Here is an 18,776-nt window from a genome sequence, read left to right as displayed (position 1 = left end):
ATAAATATCGGAGTACCGAGGAGTTACGGAACCCCGCGGGGAAGTAATGGGCCTTATTGGACCATAGGGGAGAGAAGGATGCAGACCAAAGGAGGTGGCGAACGCTCCCCCAGGGGAGTCCAAATTGGAAAAGGGGGAGGGGGCGCGGCCCTGCTTTCCTTCTCCCCCTCTCTCTCCCTCCACTTCCCTCTTTCCCCCTCTGTTGGAAAGGAAGGGGGGCCGACTAGGACTGGGAGACCTAGTTGGACTCCCCCCACTTGGGCGCGCCCTAGGCCAGCCCTCTCCCCTCTCCCTCCTTTATATACGGGTGCAGGGGGCACCCCAAAGAATAACGGTTGTTTCTTAGCCGTGTGCAGTGCCCTCCTCCACCATTTACTCCTCCAGTCATATTGTCGTAGTGCTTAGGCGAAGCCCTGCACGGATCACATCACCAACACCATCACCACCCATTGTGCTGACGAAACTCATCTACTCTTTCGTACCTCTACTAGATCAAGAGTTCGGGGGATGTCTTTGAGCTGAACGTGTTCAACACTCAGAGGTGCCGTACGTTCGGTACTTGATCGGTTGATCCGAGAAGACGCTCGACTACATCAACCGCGTTAAGTCAAATCTTCCGCTTTCGGTCTATGAGGGTCCATGGACACACTCTTTGCCCTCTCGTTGCTATGCATCTCCTAGATAGATCTTGCGTGAGCGTAGGATTTTTTTTGAAATTGCATGCTACATTTCCCAACAGTGGTATCAGAGCCAGTTCTATGCATAGATGATATGCACGGGTAGAACACAAAGAGTTGTGGGTGGTGATCGTCATACTGCTTATCACCAATGTCTTATTTTGATTTGGCGCTATTGTTGGACGAAGCGGCCCGGACCAACCTTACATGACCGCGTTCATGAGACCAGTTCCACCGATAGACATGCAACTAGTTTTGCATAAATGTAGCTGGCGGGTGTCTGTTTCTCCAACTTTAGTTGAATGGAATTTGACTGTGGCCGGTCCTTGTGAAGGTTAAAACAACAAACTTGATAAATCACCGTTGTGGTTTTTGTGTCGTAGGTATGTACGGTTCATGCTAGAAGCCCATAGCAGCCACGTAAAACTTGCAATAGACAAAGTAGAGGACTTCTAACTTATTTTTGCAGGGCATGTTGTGATGTGATATGGTCAAGACATGATTTGATATAAAGATGTGTATGAGATGATCATGTTTTGTAGAAGTTATCGACAACTGGCATGAGCCATATGGTTGTCTCTTTATTGTATGAAATACAAACATTATGTAATTGCTTTACTTTATCACTAAGCAGTAGCGATAGTCATAGAAGCAATAGTTGGCGAGATGACCACGACGCTACGATGGAGATCAAGGTGTCAAGCCGATGACGATGGAGATCATGACGTTGCTTTGGTGATGGAGATCAAAAGCACAAGATGATGATGGCCATATCATGTCACATATTTTGATTGCATGTGATGTTTATCTTTTATGTATCTTAGTTTGCTTAGCATGGCAGTAGCATTATAAGATGATCCTGTACAAACATTTGAATGTATAAGTGTTCTCCCCGAGTATGCACTGTTGCGAAAGTTCTTCGTGCTGAGACACCAAGCTCTACGTTCAAATACAATGCGTGCAAGCCAGTTTTGCACATGCGGAATACTCGGGTTAAACTTGACAAGCCTAGCATGTACAAACATGGCCTCGGAACACTCGAGACCAAAAGGTCAAACGTGAATCATATAGTAGATATGATCAACATAGAGATGTTCTCCATTGATGACTACTTCATCTCACGCGATGATCGGACATGGTTTAGTTGATTTGGATCACGTATCATTTAGATGAGTTGAGGGATGTCTATCTAAGTGGGAGTTCTTAAGTAATATGATTAATTGAACTTAATTTATCATGAACTTAGTCCTGATAGTTTTATTTGCATATCTATGTTAATGGCCCATGCTACCGTTCCCTTGAATTTTAATGCGTTCCTAGAGAAAGCTAAGTTGAAAGATGATGGTAGCAACTACACGGACTGGGTCCGTAACTTGAGGATTATCCTCATTGCCGCATAGAAGAATTATGTCCTTGATGCACCGCTAGGTGTACCACCTGCACCAGCAACTGCAGACATTGTGAATGTGTCGCGGGAAACCACAACCACCTATGGGGCTAGGATGGCCCCTTGCTGGTTCAGCAAGGGGAGTCACGTTGCACAAAGAGCAGACCAACGTCGGGCAGCACGACAGAGATCACATGAGCACTTTTACCCAGGTTCGGGCCACCGTGAGGCGTAAAACCCTACTCCTGCTTTGGTGGATTGATGGTGGAAAAGTGGTGGTGCATAGTACACTTGCCCGGCAGGGGTTACTTCAGGGTGGTAGCAACTACGCATGTATGAGGGTGTGAGTGATCTAACTTTCCAACCTCTTGAACTGTTGCCATGGGCCTCCTTTTATAGGCTAAGGGGTCACCACAATGGCAAATTAGTCATTAGACACTGATATGATAGCAAATAGTTCTATCGTGATGAACTTTGCAGTCCGTGAGTGTGCATTTAATGCACCACTTAGTGTCACGTTGTTGGTTGCCCGGCCAGGCTTGCCGGGCTATCTTGCCAGCTCCACGCCTTCTCGTCTGACACATCATAGGACGGGTGTCATCTGTAGGTTTCCTTGGTAGGAAGTGTCCGCCATGTGGCGAATGGTTGCCACTTAATCACTCCGTGGTTTGACACCGCACTGATCGACAATAGGGGTCATGGTGGAGTAGTCAGTGAGGTGATCTGGTCTCCAAGAGTCACGGAAGGCCCTGCCGGGATGCCTTGGTCATCTTCTTCTGGGGGTGTCCTCGCCCCTTGCCGAGCTCGCCTGCCTGGCAAGGGAGGCTTCTTCCTTGACGATATTTTTCTCCTCTGGCTTGGCCTTGGCCCTTTCTAATCTGTTGGTTGGTTCTTCGAGTCTCTTGGTATATGTCTCTTCTTGATCTGAGGCTTGAATCTTGATCTTGTGCCTATGCACAGTCAGGGCAACATGCCTAGGGTCTGTTGCAACGACAGAAGCCCCCGGACCTGTCTCGAACGCGTTGCTGAGCGTCCTCGGGGTAGGGCCTAACAAGTGCACATGCAGTGCTACTAAAGAGGCTGGTCCCTTGAGATCTTCTTTGCTTCTTCATTAGTCTTGATTTCGGGCCAGTTTCCGGTTTTCCCGCGCATCGTGCGCGACATTACGAAAAAAATCTCGGATCGTAGCCTGCATGGCGCTCGTTCCCCATGATCATGGGGTGGAAACGGCCATCCCACTTGCCTTCGTACTCCTGGCCCATCCGCCACATGTGCTTCATGCCTCTGGAAGGGTAGGTGGTGGATGTGGAGGGCACGGGTGTGAGTGCCGCAGCGAGAAATCAGGCGTCGCTGGTTGGAGCAGTGGGTCAGTCCTGATTCCCCATGTCTCTGGAGGCCGTATTGGATGAGCGGGGCGGCCACCCTTGGGGTGAGAGGCCAGATCCCGGCCCTGCCCTTCTATAAAAGGGGATAGGGACGGCGCCTTTCCATACACACCTCCTTCTTCTTCTTTCTTTGTAGTATTCCTCCGCTTGTCATGGTGAGAGGGCGATGGTGTTCTGGTGCTCCAACAGTGGCGACGAGGGCTTCTGCTCGACAGCGCATCCCTCCTCCTCCGGAACTAGCGGCGGCGGAGCCTGCCGTGAGAGGAGAAGGAGGGAGGGGGCGAGTCCTAGGTCGTCATGGTGCTCGAGGAAGAGGAGGACGGGGCGGCGCTCCGGCCGCGCCTCTGCCGCCGGCCCCTCCCCTGATGGAAGGCCATGCTGGAAATCAGCCCCGCGAATTCTTCATTAGATTGTACAAGCCTATGTGCGGCCATTCTCATCTTCCTACCCCATTCTCTTGTGTAATGGAGCTCGATCTGCCGCACGCCCTGAGGCTGCACACGAGGGGCTGTGGGAATGGCGGCATGTGGGTTGACATTGACTTCCCTGCTCCTCATGTTATGTACCTCCGCCGTGGTTGGAAAACCTTTGCCCATGCCCATAGCTTGTTGGAGGGGCTGGTTCTCTAGTTCAAATTAATGGAGAGCGGCCTGCTCTCCGTGAAGGTCGTCGGGCGCTCGGGAATTCGCTTAGGGTGTTGTGCGGAGAGCTCTACCGATGACGAAAGCTCCTCCTCGAGCGAAATCAATGAGGAGGGCCATGACGGCGATGACGACGGTAGCGGGCGGGAGGGCGATGGCTCTGACTTCGGCTGATCACTGCCCGCACCATCTTCATCAGGCGGTAGCACCATCATCTGCATCCGCATCTCGTCCCCGACAACACGATTTACCGGGGAGTTGGACGCAGAGGTGGGGATGGTGCTCCCGGGCTCCTCCAACAGCCTTCCAATTGGACCTCGACAGGCTTCCTCTTAGGCTGCAGCTTCGTTAGCCCTCCCGCGCCCTGCTGGCCCCGGTGGTGGTGGTCGACGGGCCACCTCTGCTGTGCTCTCAATCAAAGTGTTCCCCGATGCCCCTTCCTTGCCCCATTGCTTTCACCCGTCGTGCCTGGGGGGAGAGGGACAAGAAATGGGATTACGTGGCACTTATCTTTTCCAATCTTAAATATGTAGGCACTTGCCAAATTTTAATTCAAATAATGTAATCTCTCGTGTCCATGCATGTGTTATGTAATTCTTGCACTTGTATCAGCATGCTAATGAAAAAGATGAACCTTGCCGGGGGCCTGCGCATGTATATGTCCATGCAGAGGTGGGATGCCTCTTTGGTGTAAACAAACGTGTTTGACCCAGCAGGTTATCTTGCTGGCCCCTGTTTTGTCTGCTGTTGAGCCATATCTGTCGGGTTACAGACAAAGGGGCCAACACCCTGCCAACTCCTTTTTTTTACCAAAGGTCACTGCAACTGTTCTCACCGAAGCAACATTCGAGTCAGGAATGGGAGCACCTAAGTCTAAAAAAGAGCGACGAGGTTTTTTGATGCATAAGTTATAGCCTACAGAACATGTGTGGACAAGAGGTATAAGTTATCTGTTTGGCTTGCCGGGGATCGCAGTTCCGGGCACTCTTCTCAACTCCTTGTCGAAGCCAAGTCTACGGCAAGAACCTGCAGCTTCATATAGATGAGAATGAATGCATGATGCAATCCTATCTATATGCATATGCATATGCTCATGAAAATGCTTATGCAATGATCTGGAATGCTCATGCATGCATGCAATCTAGGTTCCCCCCCTACATGGCTTCTTTATTTTCTCTCGCACGAGGTCATTGTCGGTGTCAAAACCGGTGGATCTCGGGTAGGGGGTCCCGAGCTGTCCGTCTAAGGCTAATGGTAACAAGAGACTGGGTTGTGTTTACCCAGGTTCGGGCCCTCTCGATGGAGGTAATACCCTACTTCCTGCTTGATTGATCTTGATGATATGAGTATTACAAGAGTTGATCTACCACGAGATCAGAGAGGCTAAACCCTAGAACCTAGCCTATGGTATAATTGTTCTTGTTGTCCTACGGACTAAACCCTCTGGCTTATATTGACACCGGAGGGGGCTAGGGTTACACAGAGTCGGTTACAGAGAAGGAGATCTACATCCGAATCGCCAAGCTTGCCTTCCACGCCAAGGAGAGTCCCATTCGGACACGGGACAAAGTCTTCAATCTTGTATCTTCATAATCCAATAGTCCAGCCAAAGTATACAGTCCAGCTGTCCGGATACCCCCTTATCCAGGACTTCCTCAGTAGCCCCTGAACCAGGCTTCAATGACGATGAGTCCGACGCATAGATTGTCTTCGGCATTGCGAGGCGGGTTCCATCTCCGAATACTCCAAGATAAATTCCAAACACAAGAACTGTGTCCGGCTCTGCAAGAAAAATTCCATATACCACCGTAGAGAGAATAATAGACCACGAATCTAATCTGCTGACGACTCTTCGTAGCGTGACATCACACCACGGCCCGGTTGTTATTCAAACCGTTTTCCACGACCTGCTTGTGCACATATTGTGAGGCAGTTTCCTTGGCATGTCTTATCAAAGCAGAGATCGTGCCCCCGTATCATGGGGTTCTCTTCAATACGGGTGAGGGAGTCCTGGATTAGGGGGTGTCCGGATGGCCGGACTATGACCTTTGGCCGGACTCCCGAACTATGAAGATACAAGATTGAAGACTTCGTCCCATGTCCGAATAGGACTTTACTTGGCGTGGAAGGCAAGCTTGGCGATTCGATATGAAGATCTCCTCCCATTGTAACCGACTCTGTGTAACCCTAGCCCTCTCCGATGTCTATATAAACCGGAGAGTTTTAGTCCGTAGGACGAACAAGAATCATACCATAGGCTAGCTTCTAGGGTTTAGCCTCTCTGATCTCATGGTAGATCAACTCTTGTACTACCCATATCATCAATATTAATCAAGAAGGAGTAGGGTTTTACCTCCATCGAGAGGGCCCGAACCTGGGTAAAAACATCGTGTCCCTTGTCTCCTGTTACCATCCGCCTAGACACACAGTTTAGGACCCCCTACCCGAGATCCGCCGGTTTTGACACCGACATTGGTGCTTTCATTGAGAGTTCCTCTGCGTCGTCACCGTCAGGAAGGATGCCGCACCCCGTCTTTAAAGATGGCATTGTTGGTAAAAGAGCTTTGGCTGTCGGCCAAACTCTCCGGCTAGGCAGTTTTTTAATGACCGCCTGTTCGGCTGCCGCGCCGACGATGACCTCTCGGGTCATCGAAAGCAATCTCCACATCAGCTCAGAACTTGCCGAGCAGTTAGATCCGATGGAGCTCTCTTCCTTAAACGAGCTCTTGGATCGCATCACCGCCCTGGGAGTCGCTACAGATTACGGCCAGATTGGGCTTAAACCCGACCCGAGAGAGATTGACTCTCCCCAGGTCACCCACCATGTTGAAGTGGTGGAGGAACAATGCGGCGAATCTTCACCCATCCTAAGGACCAGATGCGTCCAGATTCCTGACCCCCCAAGCTGGACATCCGCAGAGGGGAGGACGTCACCCAAGCCCTGAACCTAAAGCCAGGCAGCGGGCCTGATTCATTGGATAACGTCCAAGAAAACAAGCTTCCGAGTTTGGAAATTTCTTGGCCCCTGAGTCTTAGATCGGGTGAGGTTCCGGATTTAAATCCACCCACCCACCCAAATATAAGGGATCTATCCCAAATTCGGCAAGAGCCCAGGGAAACAGTACACCATTACTGGGCCAGATTCCTCCTGGTTATGAACATGATAAAGCACTGTCGTGAGAGGGACGCAATTTCGTTCTTCTGCAACAACTGCACGGACATCGGAATCCTCAACGCCATAAGTCACCGCGAAATTACACGCTTCGCCGACTTGACATCCATAGTACGAAAGTACTGTGCGACAAAAAGCGTTCAGAAAACCAAAACAAAATTCTGGGACAATCCAACCCTGAATACAATCCCAGTCCAAAACAAAAGGGCGCATTATCGCCAGGCACCTGGGCCTAACAGCAAAAAAAAAACCCTCTATAGGGTATGGAACCGTACTGGAGGGATGGCTCAATGGACCCTATAAAATTCATAGTACAGAGGGCGTCACACCAACTCATAGCCTTAGAGCATGTTGGATACTCCGACAGGTGGCCAGAAGTGGCGAGGAGCTTCTAACTCCAGAATCCGCAGAGCACCACCCGAGAAACGCCAGTACGGTGTCAACATTCTTCGAGACTTTCACATCAAACAATGCGAGGAAGCGAACGCTCCGCAGCCTTACCGAAGTCTACCAAGTAGCGACAATAAACCCATGGAGTGACACGACTATCACCTTTAATGCCAGTGACGAACCTAAATTCCGGACGGCACAAGCACCAGCCGCACTGGTCCTCAGTCCGATAGTGGACGGCTTCCGGCTTACAAAGGTACTCATGGACGGTGGCAGCGGATTGAACCTCATCTATGAGGAAACCCTGTGAAAAATGGAAATATACTGGAGCCGCATTGAGCGAAGCAACACAACCTTTAGAGGAATAATTCCCAGTCGGGAAGCGTGCTGTTCAGGAAAAATCACACTGGATGTGGTGTTCGGCATGCTGGATATTTACAGATCCGAGGAGGTCACATTTCAAGTGGCCTCGTTCAGCAGCGGATACCATGCTCTGTTAGGGCGAGAAGCATTCACAATTTTTCAAGCTATACCCCATTACGGGTACATGAAGCTCAAAATGCCCGGATCCAAAGGAATAATCACTCTTGCTAGTGATCTGGACACAGCGCTCTGCGCCGAAAACAAGACAGCCGCACTAGCCCTCGATGCATTATCCGAAGCCCTAGCGGCCGAGGAACTAACTGTGTTGCGCTCCACAGTGGACAGGGACGACGTGATACTCGACAAAAGATCCAAGTCCACCTCCTTCAAGCCGGCAGATGAAATAGTCAAGTTCCAAGTTCATCCAACGGACACTACAAAAACGGCCTCCATCGGGGCACAACTAAGCCCTGAAGTAGACGCCGCACTAAGAGAATTCCTACGCGAAAATTGGGACATTTTTGCCTGGCACCCTTCAGACATGCCAGGAATCCCACGCAGGCTGGCCAAGCACAACCTGAACATCCTAAAAGGATTCAAGCCTATAAAGCAGGCTCTTCAGCATTTCTCCAAACCTAAGAGACAAGCCATGGGAGAGGAGCTAGCCAAACTACTGGAAGCCGGAGTCATCAGAGATATAAAACATCCGGACTGGCTAGGAAACCTGGTAATGGTACCAAAAAAGGACAAATCCTGGCGCCTATGCGTCGATTTCAAAGACCTAAATAAGGCCTGTCCAAAGGATCCCTTCCCCTCCCCCGCATTGATCAAATCATCGATGCCAATGCAGGACACGATTCATTGTGTTTCCTTGATGCATACTCTGGCTACCACCAAATCAAGATGGCAGAGTCAGACCAAGCCGCAACGGCATTCATCACCCCATACGGCCCATTCTGCTTCAACACAATGCCCTTCGGGCTCAAAAACGCCGGCGCAACATATCAGCGCATGATTCAGACATGTCTAGCCAACCAGATCGGCAAAATGGTTGAAGCGTACGTGGATGACGTGGTCGTCAAAACCAAGCACGTTGAAACTCTAATAGATGACTTGAGGCTCATGTTCGATAACCTCCGGACATATGACATTAGGCTTAACCCGGAAAAATGCGTTTTCGGCGTACCAGCCGGAAAGCTCTTGGGCTTCATCGTATCCGATAGAGGAATTGAAGCAAACCCAGCCATGATCCGAGCTCTGTCACAATTGGATATTCCAAAAGATCTCAAGCAAATACAAAAATTGACTGGATGCATGGCGGCTCTAAGCCGCTTCATCTCCCGCATGGGGGAAAAGGCATTACCCCTTTACCACCTCCTCCGACGCACCGAACACTTCGAGTGGACGGATGCCGCCACGGCCGGACTCGAAGAAATAAAAGCCATACTGGCAACAAACCCTGTCCTGTCCGCGCCTAACATAGGCAAACCAATGTTGTTATACATCGTGACAACTCACCAAGTTGTAAGCGCAGTCCTCATCGTCGAACGACAAACGGACGGACACAAATTCCCTGTCCAGAAACCAGTGTACTACGTGTCCACTGTCCTCACTCCATGCAAGTCCCGGTACCCGCATTACCAAAAGATAGCATACGCAGTGTTCATGGCATCCCGGAAGCTACGGCACTACTTTCAAGAGTCTTCGATAACAGTAGCCTCCGAAGTACCTCTTAACAATATCATAAACAACCGCGACGCAACGGGCCGGATTGCCAAATGGGCCATTGAGCTCCTCCTGTTCGACATAACATATAAGCCACGGCAAGCCATCAAGTCGCAAGCCTTGGCCGACTTTGTCGCTGAATGGACTCAAGCCAAACTCCCTAAAGAGTACGACACATATTCCAACTGGATCATGCACTTCGACGGCTCCAAAATGCTGGCAGGTCTGGGGGCTGGCATCATCGTGACGTCCCCAGCAGGAGATACAATCCAATATGTACTCTAGATAATGTATACGGACTCCAACAATGTAGCCGAATACGAGGCCCTTCTGCATGGCCTCCGGATGGCAGTCTCCATGGGCATTCAACGCCTAGAGGTGTGTGGGGATTCGAACCTCGCGATATCCCAAATAAACAGAGACTTTGATGCCAAAGATCCGAAAATGGCAGCTTATCGCAACGCCGTCCTAAATATGTCAGCTCGGTTCAAAGGGCTGGAATTCCACCATGTAGCCCGGGAAAATAATCAGGCAGCAGACGTCCTGGCACGCATCGGCGCAAAGCGCGATGCAGTCCCCCAACATTTTCCTGGAAAGGCTATTCAAGCCATCCGTACAGTGGGAAGGGGAATCCGGAAATAACAATCCGGACCTGGCCGCATCACCTGACCCCGAACACCCTGACACAACGGAAGACTCCATCAATGAAGTCACACCCTCAGCCCACGTAATAATGGCAGTAATTGCCCCATGGACAGAACCATTCCTAGCCTACTTAACTAGGCAGGAACTTCCCGAGGACCAAAATGAGGCACGCTGCATAGTGCAGCGATCTAAAGCCTATAAAGTCCACGAAGGAGAGCTTTACAAGAAAAGCACCACCGGAGTCCTTCAAAGGTGTATCTCCGTAGAGGAAGGGCGGAACCTCCTGGCTGAAATTCACGCCGGACTCGGCGGGCACCACGCCGCAGCCCGAGCCCTTGTGAGCAAGGCCTTCCGAACCAGATTTTATTGGCCGACGGCCCGGGCAGACGCTCATGACTTAGTCTAGCAATGCGTCGGTTGCCAATTATTCGCTAATCAAAGCCACATGCCGCCTACCGCCTTCCAAACCATACCCATTACCTGGCTTTTTGTGGTCTAGGGGCTTGACATGGTTGGAACCCTTAAAGGAGGAACCCACAAGCAAAAATATCTACTGGTCATGGTGGACAAATTCACCAAATGGATAGAGGCCAAGCCCGTTAAGACGGCCGAATCCGGACCGGTGATAGACTTCATATCCGGGGTTGTACACCGTTACGGCGTCCCCCACAGTATCATTACTGACAACGACACAAACTTTACGGCCGATGAAGTTAAACTCTGGTGCAAAAACATGGGCATTAAGCTCGATTATGCTTCAGTCTATCACCCACAAACCAACGGTCAAGTCGAGCGAGCCAACGGTTTAATCATGAGCGGCATCAAAACCAGATTAGTGCGATCCCTCAAGGAATCTAACACGCACTGGGTAGAGGAGCTCGAGTCCGTACTCCAGGGGCTGTGGACCACGCCGAATCGCACTACCAGATTCACACCATTTTTATGGTATACGGCGCAGAGGCAGTCCTGCCTTGCGACATAATTCATGACTCACCTCGCGTGCGCATGTACGAAGAAAGAGAAGCCGAGCTCGATCGGCAGGATAGCTTGGACGCATTGGAGGAGGAGCGCGACGTAGCAAAAGCCTGTTCCGCATTCTATCAACAGCAGGCTCGAAGATATCAAAGCAGAGAAGTACGGGCCAAAACTTACAATGTTGGCGAACTAGTTCTACGCCTGCCGGACAAGAAAAAGGACAAACTCAAGCCCAAATGGGAGGGTCCCTTCATAATAGACCAAGTCCTGACTGGTGGAGCGTACCGTCTGCGAAACGCATCGGACAACCGAGTTGAGCCGAATCCATGGAACACAGCACGCCTACAAAGATTCTACGCCTAGCGTCGGACTCTGTGTTCGTCTCCTTCCTCTGTCACCTTTTTTATTACAAATTAGCTGCCTGGTATTTCTCTCATCCTCCCTCCCTTTTTCCCCAAGCCTTTAGGGGCTTGCTTGCGTGTTGTTCGCACATAATTGGCGCGCCACCCGTGCTCATTACACCTGGGGGCTTCTTTATCAGAAGCTTATATACACGGGCCTCATGCCCAAAACATGTGTGACACTTCTGCATGAACCTTTTATGCACCATTATATGCATCGATATGACTTAAGTTTTGGCCAAGCTGGGTTGCCTGGCTCCTGTGCTTACCCCTACGTTCTCGTTTGTTCGGCTAGGTGGTAAAGGGAGCACCTCTGCGATTGTTACTGCCGGGTCAGCCGGATGTGTACCTCAGACTGGGTGAAGCCGAAAGCTAGCGTTCTTAAGGGAATGTTCGGTCGGTGAACTAAAAGATGATTTTTCACTTATTTATTTATCTGCCCCCAGATGCTTTTCTGATTTTTTTTCGCAGTCCAGGCATGCACTTTAGGGCATGCCTCCCAGGGAAAGGAACCCCTAATGGAACTATTCTGCCTGGAAGATGTTTCTTACTAACCATGTAATATAACATAACTAGTTGGGCACTTGTATGCTAAAGCACTTATGACCCCTACGCCTGGTCTCCATGCATGCCTCGGTTCTTACATAACCGAGAGGGTATTCGGACACACTCCGAACTATCGGGTCCAGAGGTTGAAGCGAAAAGGTCCGCAATGACAAACAATCTACAATCCGGCTAGAAGGCATTTTACATGTCATTTTAAATTACATAGTCAATTTGACTGGGTATATTCTTCTTCAATACCATCCAACAGGCTGGCTAATTTACAGTCCTGTTGGGAATACTTGGTGGCCAGCTCTACCTGGCCGTACACTAAACTGACAGGAATCTCCTTCCCGTCGGGCCCCACAGGGCCGACCTCAGCCATGTGGTTTGGGTCAGCCTTCGTGTACCGCGTCTTCACCATGGCCCAGGCCTCCCTGGCGCCTTGACGGCAGGCCGATATCTTCCATAATCGGAAGCGCTGCCGCCCTCCCTTAAGCTTCTCTACAAGCTCTCCAAGGCCTTCGGGCATGGAGAGGGATGGCCACAAAGCCTGGACGACGGCTTGCATCACCTGCCGAACTCGTTCGTGCAGTTGCAATAGCTCGGGAAGAAGGTCCCCCGCAGAACCGGGCATTTCCTCCGCATGCCGACCTGTCAGCATATCTGCAGACATAGCTCTGTCAATCGACTTCCTCGCCGAACTCTTCTTCGAAGATTCGTTTAAGGACTTACTAAAAATGCCGCATCGAAGTTGCCGATTCTCCTTTACGGAATCAGACAGCTGAGGACGAACATCCTTTAGTTCCTCGCCCAGCTGGGTATTGGCATGTTGAAGATTGTTCTTCTCTTGCCTCACCCTCGTCAGCATGCTCTCTCCGGCCTTTAACTGGCGCAAGAGTTGTTGCTTGTCCAGATTCACTCCGGCGTCATCTGCACTGTTATTGTCAGAATTGCACACATGCTGCACTTCACAACAGACCTATCTTTCGCAGCATATATTACCTGCAGGGGTCCCTTTGGCATTCTCTGTAGCGGCTAGTGCGGCCTCAAGTTGGGCCTTGCACTCTTCCAGCTCCTGGGACAGTTGCGTATTCTTTTTTGTAAGTTCCTACATAACATATGATCCTTAAATCAGTTATCTTAACTGTTTCAAGTCTCGGGGGCTACTGGCATATGTAACCATCAAATTTACTCACCCGTATGTCTTTCACATACTGCTCTGTGGCTCTGGCTAGACCATTTTGAGCGGCACAGAGGTATGCATCTCCCAAAGGCGTCCAACGCCTCTTGGGAAAAACATGCGTCGCAAAAAACAGTTCGGCGACGCCTGTGGTTCATGGCACTCTCCACCTCTGAATTGGTGGCAGATAGCCCGTCCGCGTCCTCTGTCGGAGGAATGTCCGGTGCGTGCCCCGTGTTCGCCTCTGCTTCCGGACCCGGCCTTGAAGCCTGGCTGGTGGATATAGTCCGGCGGGCGCTCTTCTCCCTGAGGAGAGCATGAGCGTTAGTATGCCTTGAGGGCATAAACCCTAGGCGTTAAAGTTGCACGCCGTACCGTTGCGCCGGCTTCAATGGACCTTGTTGGCTACCCACCGCGGGCTCGGCCCTCCGCCTCAAGGATTTCCCCTGCAAAACGAAACACTATTGGTTTACGACAATCAAAATAAGCATGGATGGATCCTCTTGAAAGTACTGGGACTTCGGTCTCGGTTACATTTGAGGCTGGAAGTAGTCCGGGATAATCGGCCGTAATGGCCACTAAGGTGTTGTCCTTACTCAATTGATGAAACACCCCATCAATTAGCTCCACACATAAGTCCGGGCCCTCTTGGGAGTCCGGGTCGAGTGACCATTCCGGGTCCTTGGGTTGTGGAGGAGGGCTGTTTATCTCCTTCACAGTCTGGCGCAGCTCCTGCATTAAAATTGCTAGACTAAGTACTCAATTATGGGAATTTGAAAACGGGTAGGCAAGTGAAAGTGTTCGCTCACCCAGCTTGGAGGACTGTACATGGAGAATCCGCCCCGTGGGTTGACACAGAGGAATTCCTCTTCTTCTCCCTTGTACAAAGCGGATAAGATCTTAGTTAGAGTGGCAGCCGAGTCCGGCCCCTTGCGACCGCACCGGGTGGCGTCGTCCTCCCCGTTGAAATCCCACATGGGGTGGCCTCTGTACTGAAGCGGCTGCACCCCCCGCATAATGCACGTGGCCATGACCTCGATCATGGTCAGTCCGGAATGAGCCAACAACCTTATCCGGCTCATCAGGTAAAGGACGTCCCTGTCAGTTTCCCTCTGAGGGTTCCGTGGGCGCCAGCTCAGGTGTTTCTTCAATGGAGCGTTATTGATCTCAGGGAGGCCGGTCCGTACAGGGTCTGGCAGGGGGACGTCGTCTATATAAAACCATTCTGAAGGCCAGTCCCCAGACGCCTTCTTTGGGGTTCCGGATAGATATCCGGTCCCGGCGATGCGCCATAGTTCGGCTCCGCCCACTTGATAAATTGACCCCTCTGAGAGCAGGGCACAAGGCAGAACAACTTCTTCCACAGCGCGAAATGGGCCTCGATGCCCAAAAACAGCTCGCAGAGGGCCACGAAGCCCGCAATATGCAGTATGGAGGCAGGCGTGAAGTTGTGTAGCTAGAGGCCGTAAAACTCCAGTAGCCCTCGGAGAAACGGATGAATTGGAAATCTGAGTCCTCTTATTAAATAAGGGACTAGGCATACCCGCTCTCCTTGGGAGGGATTGGGGACGCTCTCCGCCTGCTCTCTGCCGCTATAGGTGGCAATCCCGGCTCGAACTGGGACCATATATGCTGGGGGGAGGAGCCCCTTGGCTTGGAGCACTACTAGCTCGCTATGCGGGACGGAACACCGCTCCTGATCTCCAGGCCGAGGGCTGGAAAGGCGAGAGGAGGGGCTGCATCGACCGGCCATGGTGGAATGGATCTCTGTCAAAGGCGCTATGATGAATGCTCGCGGAGGAAAGATGGTGTGAATTGGATCTAAATCCCCATCTCTTTTATGGGCGGCTCATTTACGCGGCTAGGGGGGTAAATGAAAAAAATCCCTGGCTTTTCGCATTCGTTTGACACGTGGAAGATGGTCATTATTGGGCACTGAAGCTGAGGAGTGCAGCATGCACTAGAAGCCAGACACTATTCGACAGGTACATGGAATTTGGAGAAGAACCTGCCTTGCAATGCCGAAGACAAACTTGCGCACCGGACTCATCGTCATTGAAGCCTGGTTCGGGGGCTACTGAGGGAGTCCTGGATTACGGGGTGTCCGGATGGCCGGACTATGACCTTTGGCCGGACTCTCGAACTATGAAGATACAAGATTGAAGACTTCGTCCCGTGTCCAGATAGGACTTTCCTTGGCGTGGAAGGCAAGCTTGGCAATTCGATATGAAGATCTCCTCCCATTGTAACCGACTCTGTGTAACCCTAGCCCTCTCCGGTGTCTATATAAACCAGAGAGTTTTAGTCCGTAGGACGAACAACAATCATACCATAGGCTAGCTTCTAGGGTTTAGCCTCTCTGATCTCGTGGTAGATCAACTCTTGTACTACCCATATCATCAATATTAATCAAGAAGGAGTAGGGTTTTACCTCCATCGAGAGGGCCTGAACCTGGGTAAAAACATCGTGTCCCTTGTCTCCTGTTACCATCCGCCTAGATGCACAGTTCGAGACCCCCTACCCGAGATCCGCCGGTTTTTACACCGACAACGGGCGTGGGTAACCCAACCGTACCACCAATCACGGTGAGTGGGGAACGAGCAGGTTCTATTAGGCAAGCGGGGAGGCACAAAGTTTCATTTCCTCTATAAAGGGGAAAGGCTTCTGTCGGAGTAATGGGCCACGGGTAGGCTAACCCGAGCCCCTGAACCTTTCAAAACATTGGGACAGACTGCGCCCCTCAAGACTCCGTGATAAGGAGCCGCCTTCCGGGAGTCGGCGGCAAGGCCGCCGACTGTACCTCACGACCGAGTCCCAGGGTCGACTTCGAGATAAGCCGACTCCTATTGGCGGCTTCCAGAGAAGCCGGCTATAGGGAGTCAGCCCGCGACTCCGACCTCCTCCTGCCTTCGCCATGATGGACGGGACGGGGTACAGCCACCGCGTGGCCCATCCCCCTCTCGCTTACGAAGGGCCGGCATGGCTACAATGCGCCGTGTCGATGGAGATCTCCATCCGGCGCGGCACTGTTGCCATGCCTGCCCTGACCTCAGCCCCCGTGGGCGGCGCACTGTGCCCACGATGGCCTGCCTGTACGGCCCAGAGATGGCGGGTCCCACCCGTCAGTGGGGGTACAGAAGACGGCAAGAGCGCCACAAGACGGACCCGTTGGGAGTCGGCCCCCGGGAGTCGGCCAGCCCCTCCCACGGGCCCCACACGCCATTACCAAACAAGACGGGGAATGGCAACAGTGATCGTCCGTCAGGCGGCGGCACTGTTGCCACGACCCCACGACCAAGCCAGCGTCATTAGAAGCACGGCTACAGTACCGGGCTCGTCGGCGGGGCCCGCCAGTCGGCAGGCCCCAGCAGTCGGCGGAGAAGATGGCGGCCTAAGAGACAGACGGCTGGGACCCATGCCCAGTCGGATTACCATTCTAACCCTGGGGGGCGGGCCTATATAAGCCCCCTGGGGCACCCATGCAAGGGGGATCGCTTCTTTAGCACTAGACCAGATCATATAGGAAGGAGGGAGCTAGCCTTGCCTTCTCCTACCTCCAGGAAACAGCTCAAGGAGCAACCTTGTACTCACTTTGCCATAGTGATCATGCGGGGACCCCGCAGAGCAGCAGTAGGGGTGTTATCTCCACGGAGAGCCCTGAAGCTGGGTAAGATTCACCGGCGTGCATGCCTTCGTCTCATCCCGTTTCCAGGCACCGGCGACGTTCTACTCGCCCCCACCATGATAAGCCATCCTTTGGCATATGTCGCACCCAACCCCTGACATTTGGCGCCCACCATGGGGCCTGGTGCACCGCCGTCCGGAGACCTACTCTGGACGGGAACCCTCTTCCTCCCCAGCGAGCGTAGCCAGCCCAGCACGCCCGATGGCGCTTGCCCCGACGCGCTGCAAAGCGTCGACGGCGCCTGCGCAGCGAGCTGCCTTGCTGATCTTCTTGGCGAGGATCGCATCTCCGACGAGCCCGCATCCGATGCAGGCGCAGGCTGCCCTGAGAGCCGCCTCATCAGCCTCCTCGACCAACTCCACGTCTCCGACGAGCCCACCGCGGACTTGGAGTTGGTCGGCTCCACCAACCCGATGCTTGTCGATTCCGACACAGTGTCGCTCGACGCCTTCCCCTCTGACGTGATCGTCTTCGACGATCCTCTCCCATGAGCCGCCAGTGGCGGCAGCACCGTCACCGAAGTGTTCGTCATCAGCCACGGCGCCGCCTCCAACGAGAACGCCCGCGACGCCCTACATGCCACTTTGCACGATCTGTCCGCCCCCATCCCGGCGGACGCAGACGCCAAAGCGCTGGAGGCACGCCGCCTTGCCCTCCTTGCGGAGGGCCAGAAGATTGCCACCATGAGACGCCTCACGGAGGCCCACCAGCGAGAAGTCAACCGCGCCGCCTTCGGCACGCCGCCTCCAGAAGGGCCAAGCCGGAGGCGCTCATTCACGGGCTCGGGCTTGCCAAAGAACTTGGCATTCGCTGGATCCTGTGTTATGGCGACTCCGACTTGGTGGTCCAGCAGTCCTCTGGCGACTGGGACGCCAAGGATGCAAACATGGCGAACTATCGTTTCCTTGTACAGCAACTCAGTGGATATTTTGAGGGGTGGGAGTCCTTCACGTGCCAAGAAATGACAACGACCAAGCAGACGCCCTGGCACGAATCGGCTCCACCCGCGAAGCAATACCATCTGGCGTCGCCCTTCGGTGCCTCCTGAAGCCGTCTGTCAAGCCTTCACCAGAATCAGACTCCATCTTTGTGCCGGCTCCCCCCGAAGAAGTCGGATCTGAGTCAAGAGACCCAGCAGGCAGCACGAGAATTCTTGCAAATGACTCCAAGAACGCCGCAGTCGAAGCCGGCCCGGGGACTTCAGAACCCGGCCCGGGGACTGCGGCAACCAGTCCGAAGACTCCAGAACTCGGCCCTGGGACTGCGCCAGTCGGCCCGGGGACTTCATCAATCCAGCAAGCGGCCGTGGACTCCAGCCCACTGCCTCCCAGCCTAGCCGCCCTCGTCCAAGTCGCAGTACTGACGATTGAAGAAATAGCAGCACCCTCATGGGCCCAGCCCATCCTCAAGTTCCTAGTGAGCAAAGAGCTGCCAAGTGATGAAATCCTGGCTCGGCAAGTACAACGCCGAGCGGCAGCTTACACCATAGTCCACAGAGAGTTGGCCAGGCGTAGCGTCACTGGTGTCTACCAGTGTTGCGTCCAGCCAGAGCAAGGCCAAGCAATTCTCAAAGACATCCATCAAGGCGAGTGCGGCCACCATG

Source organism: Triticum dicoccoides, chromosome 3B, assembly GCF_002162155.2.
Source record: "Triticum dicoccoides isolate Atlit2015 ecotype Zavitan chromosome 3B, WEW_v2.0, whole genome shotgun sequence".
Taxonomy (NCBI): domain Eukaryota; kingdom Viridiplantae; phylum Streptophyta; class Magnoliopsida; order Poales; family Poaceae; genus Triticum; species Triticum dicoccoides.
This window is presented reverse-complemented; position numbering follows the sequence as displayed.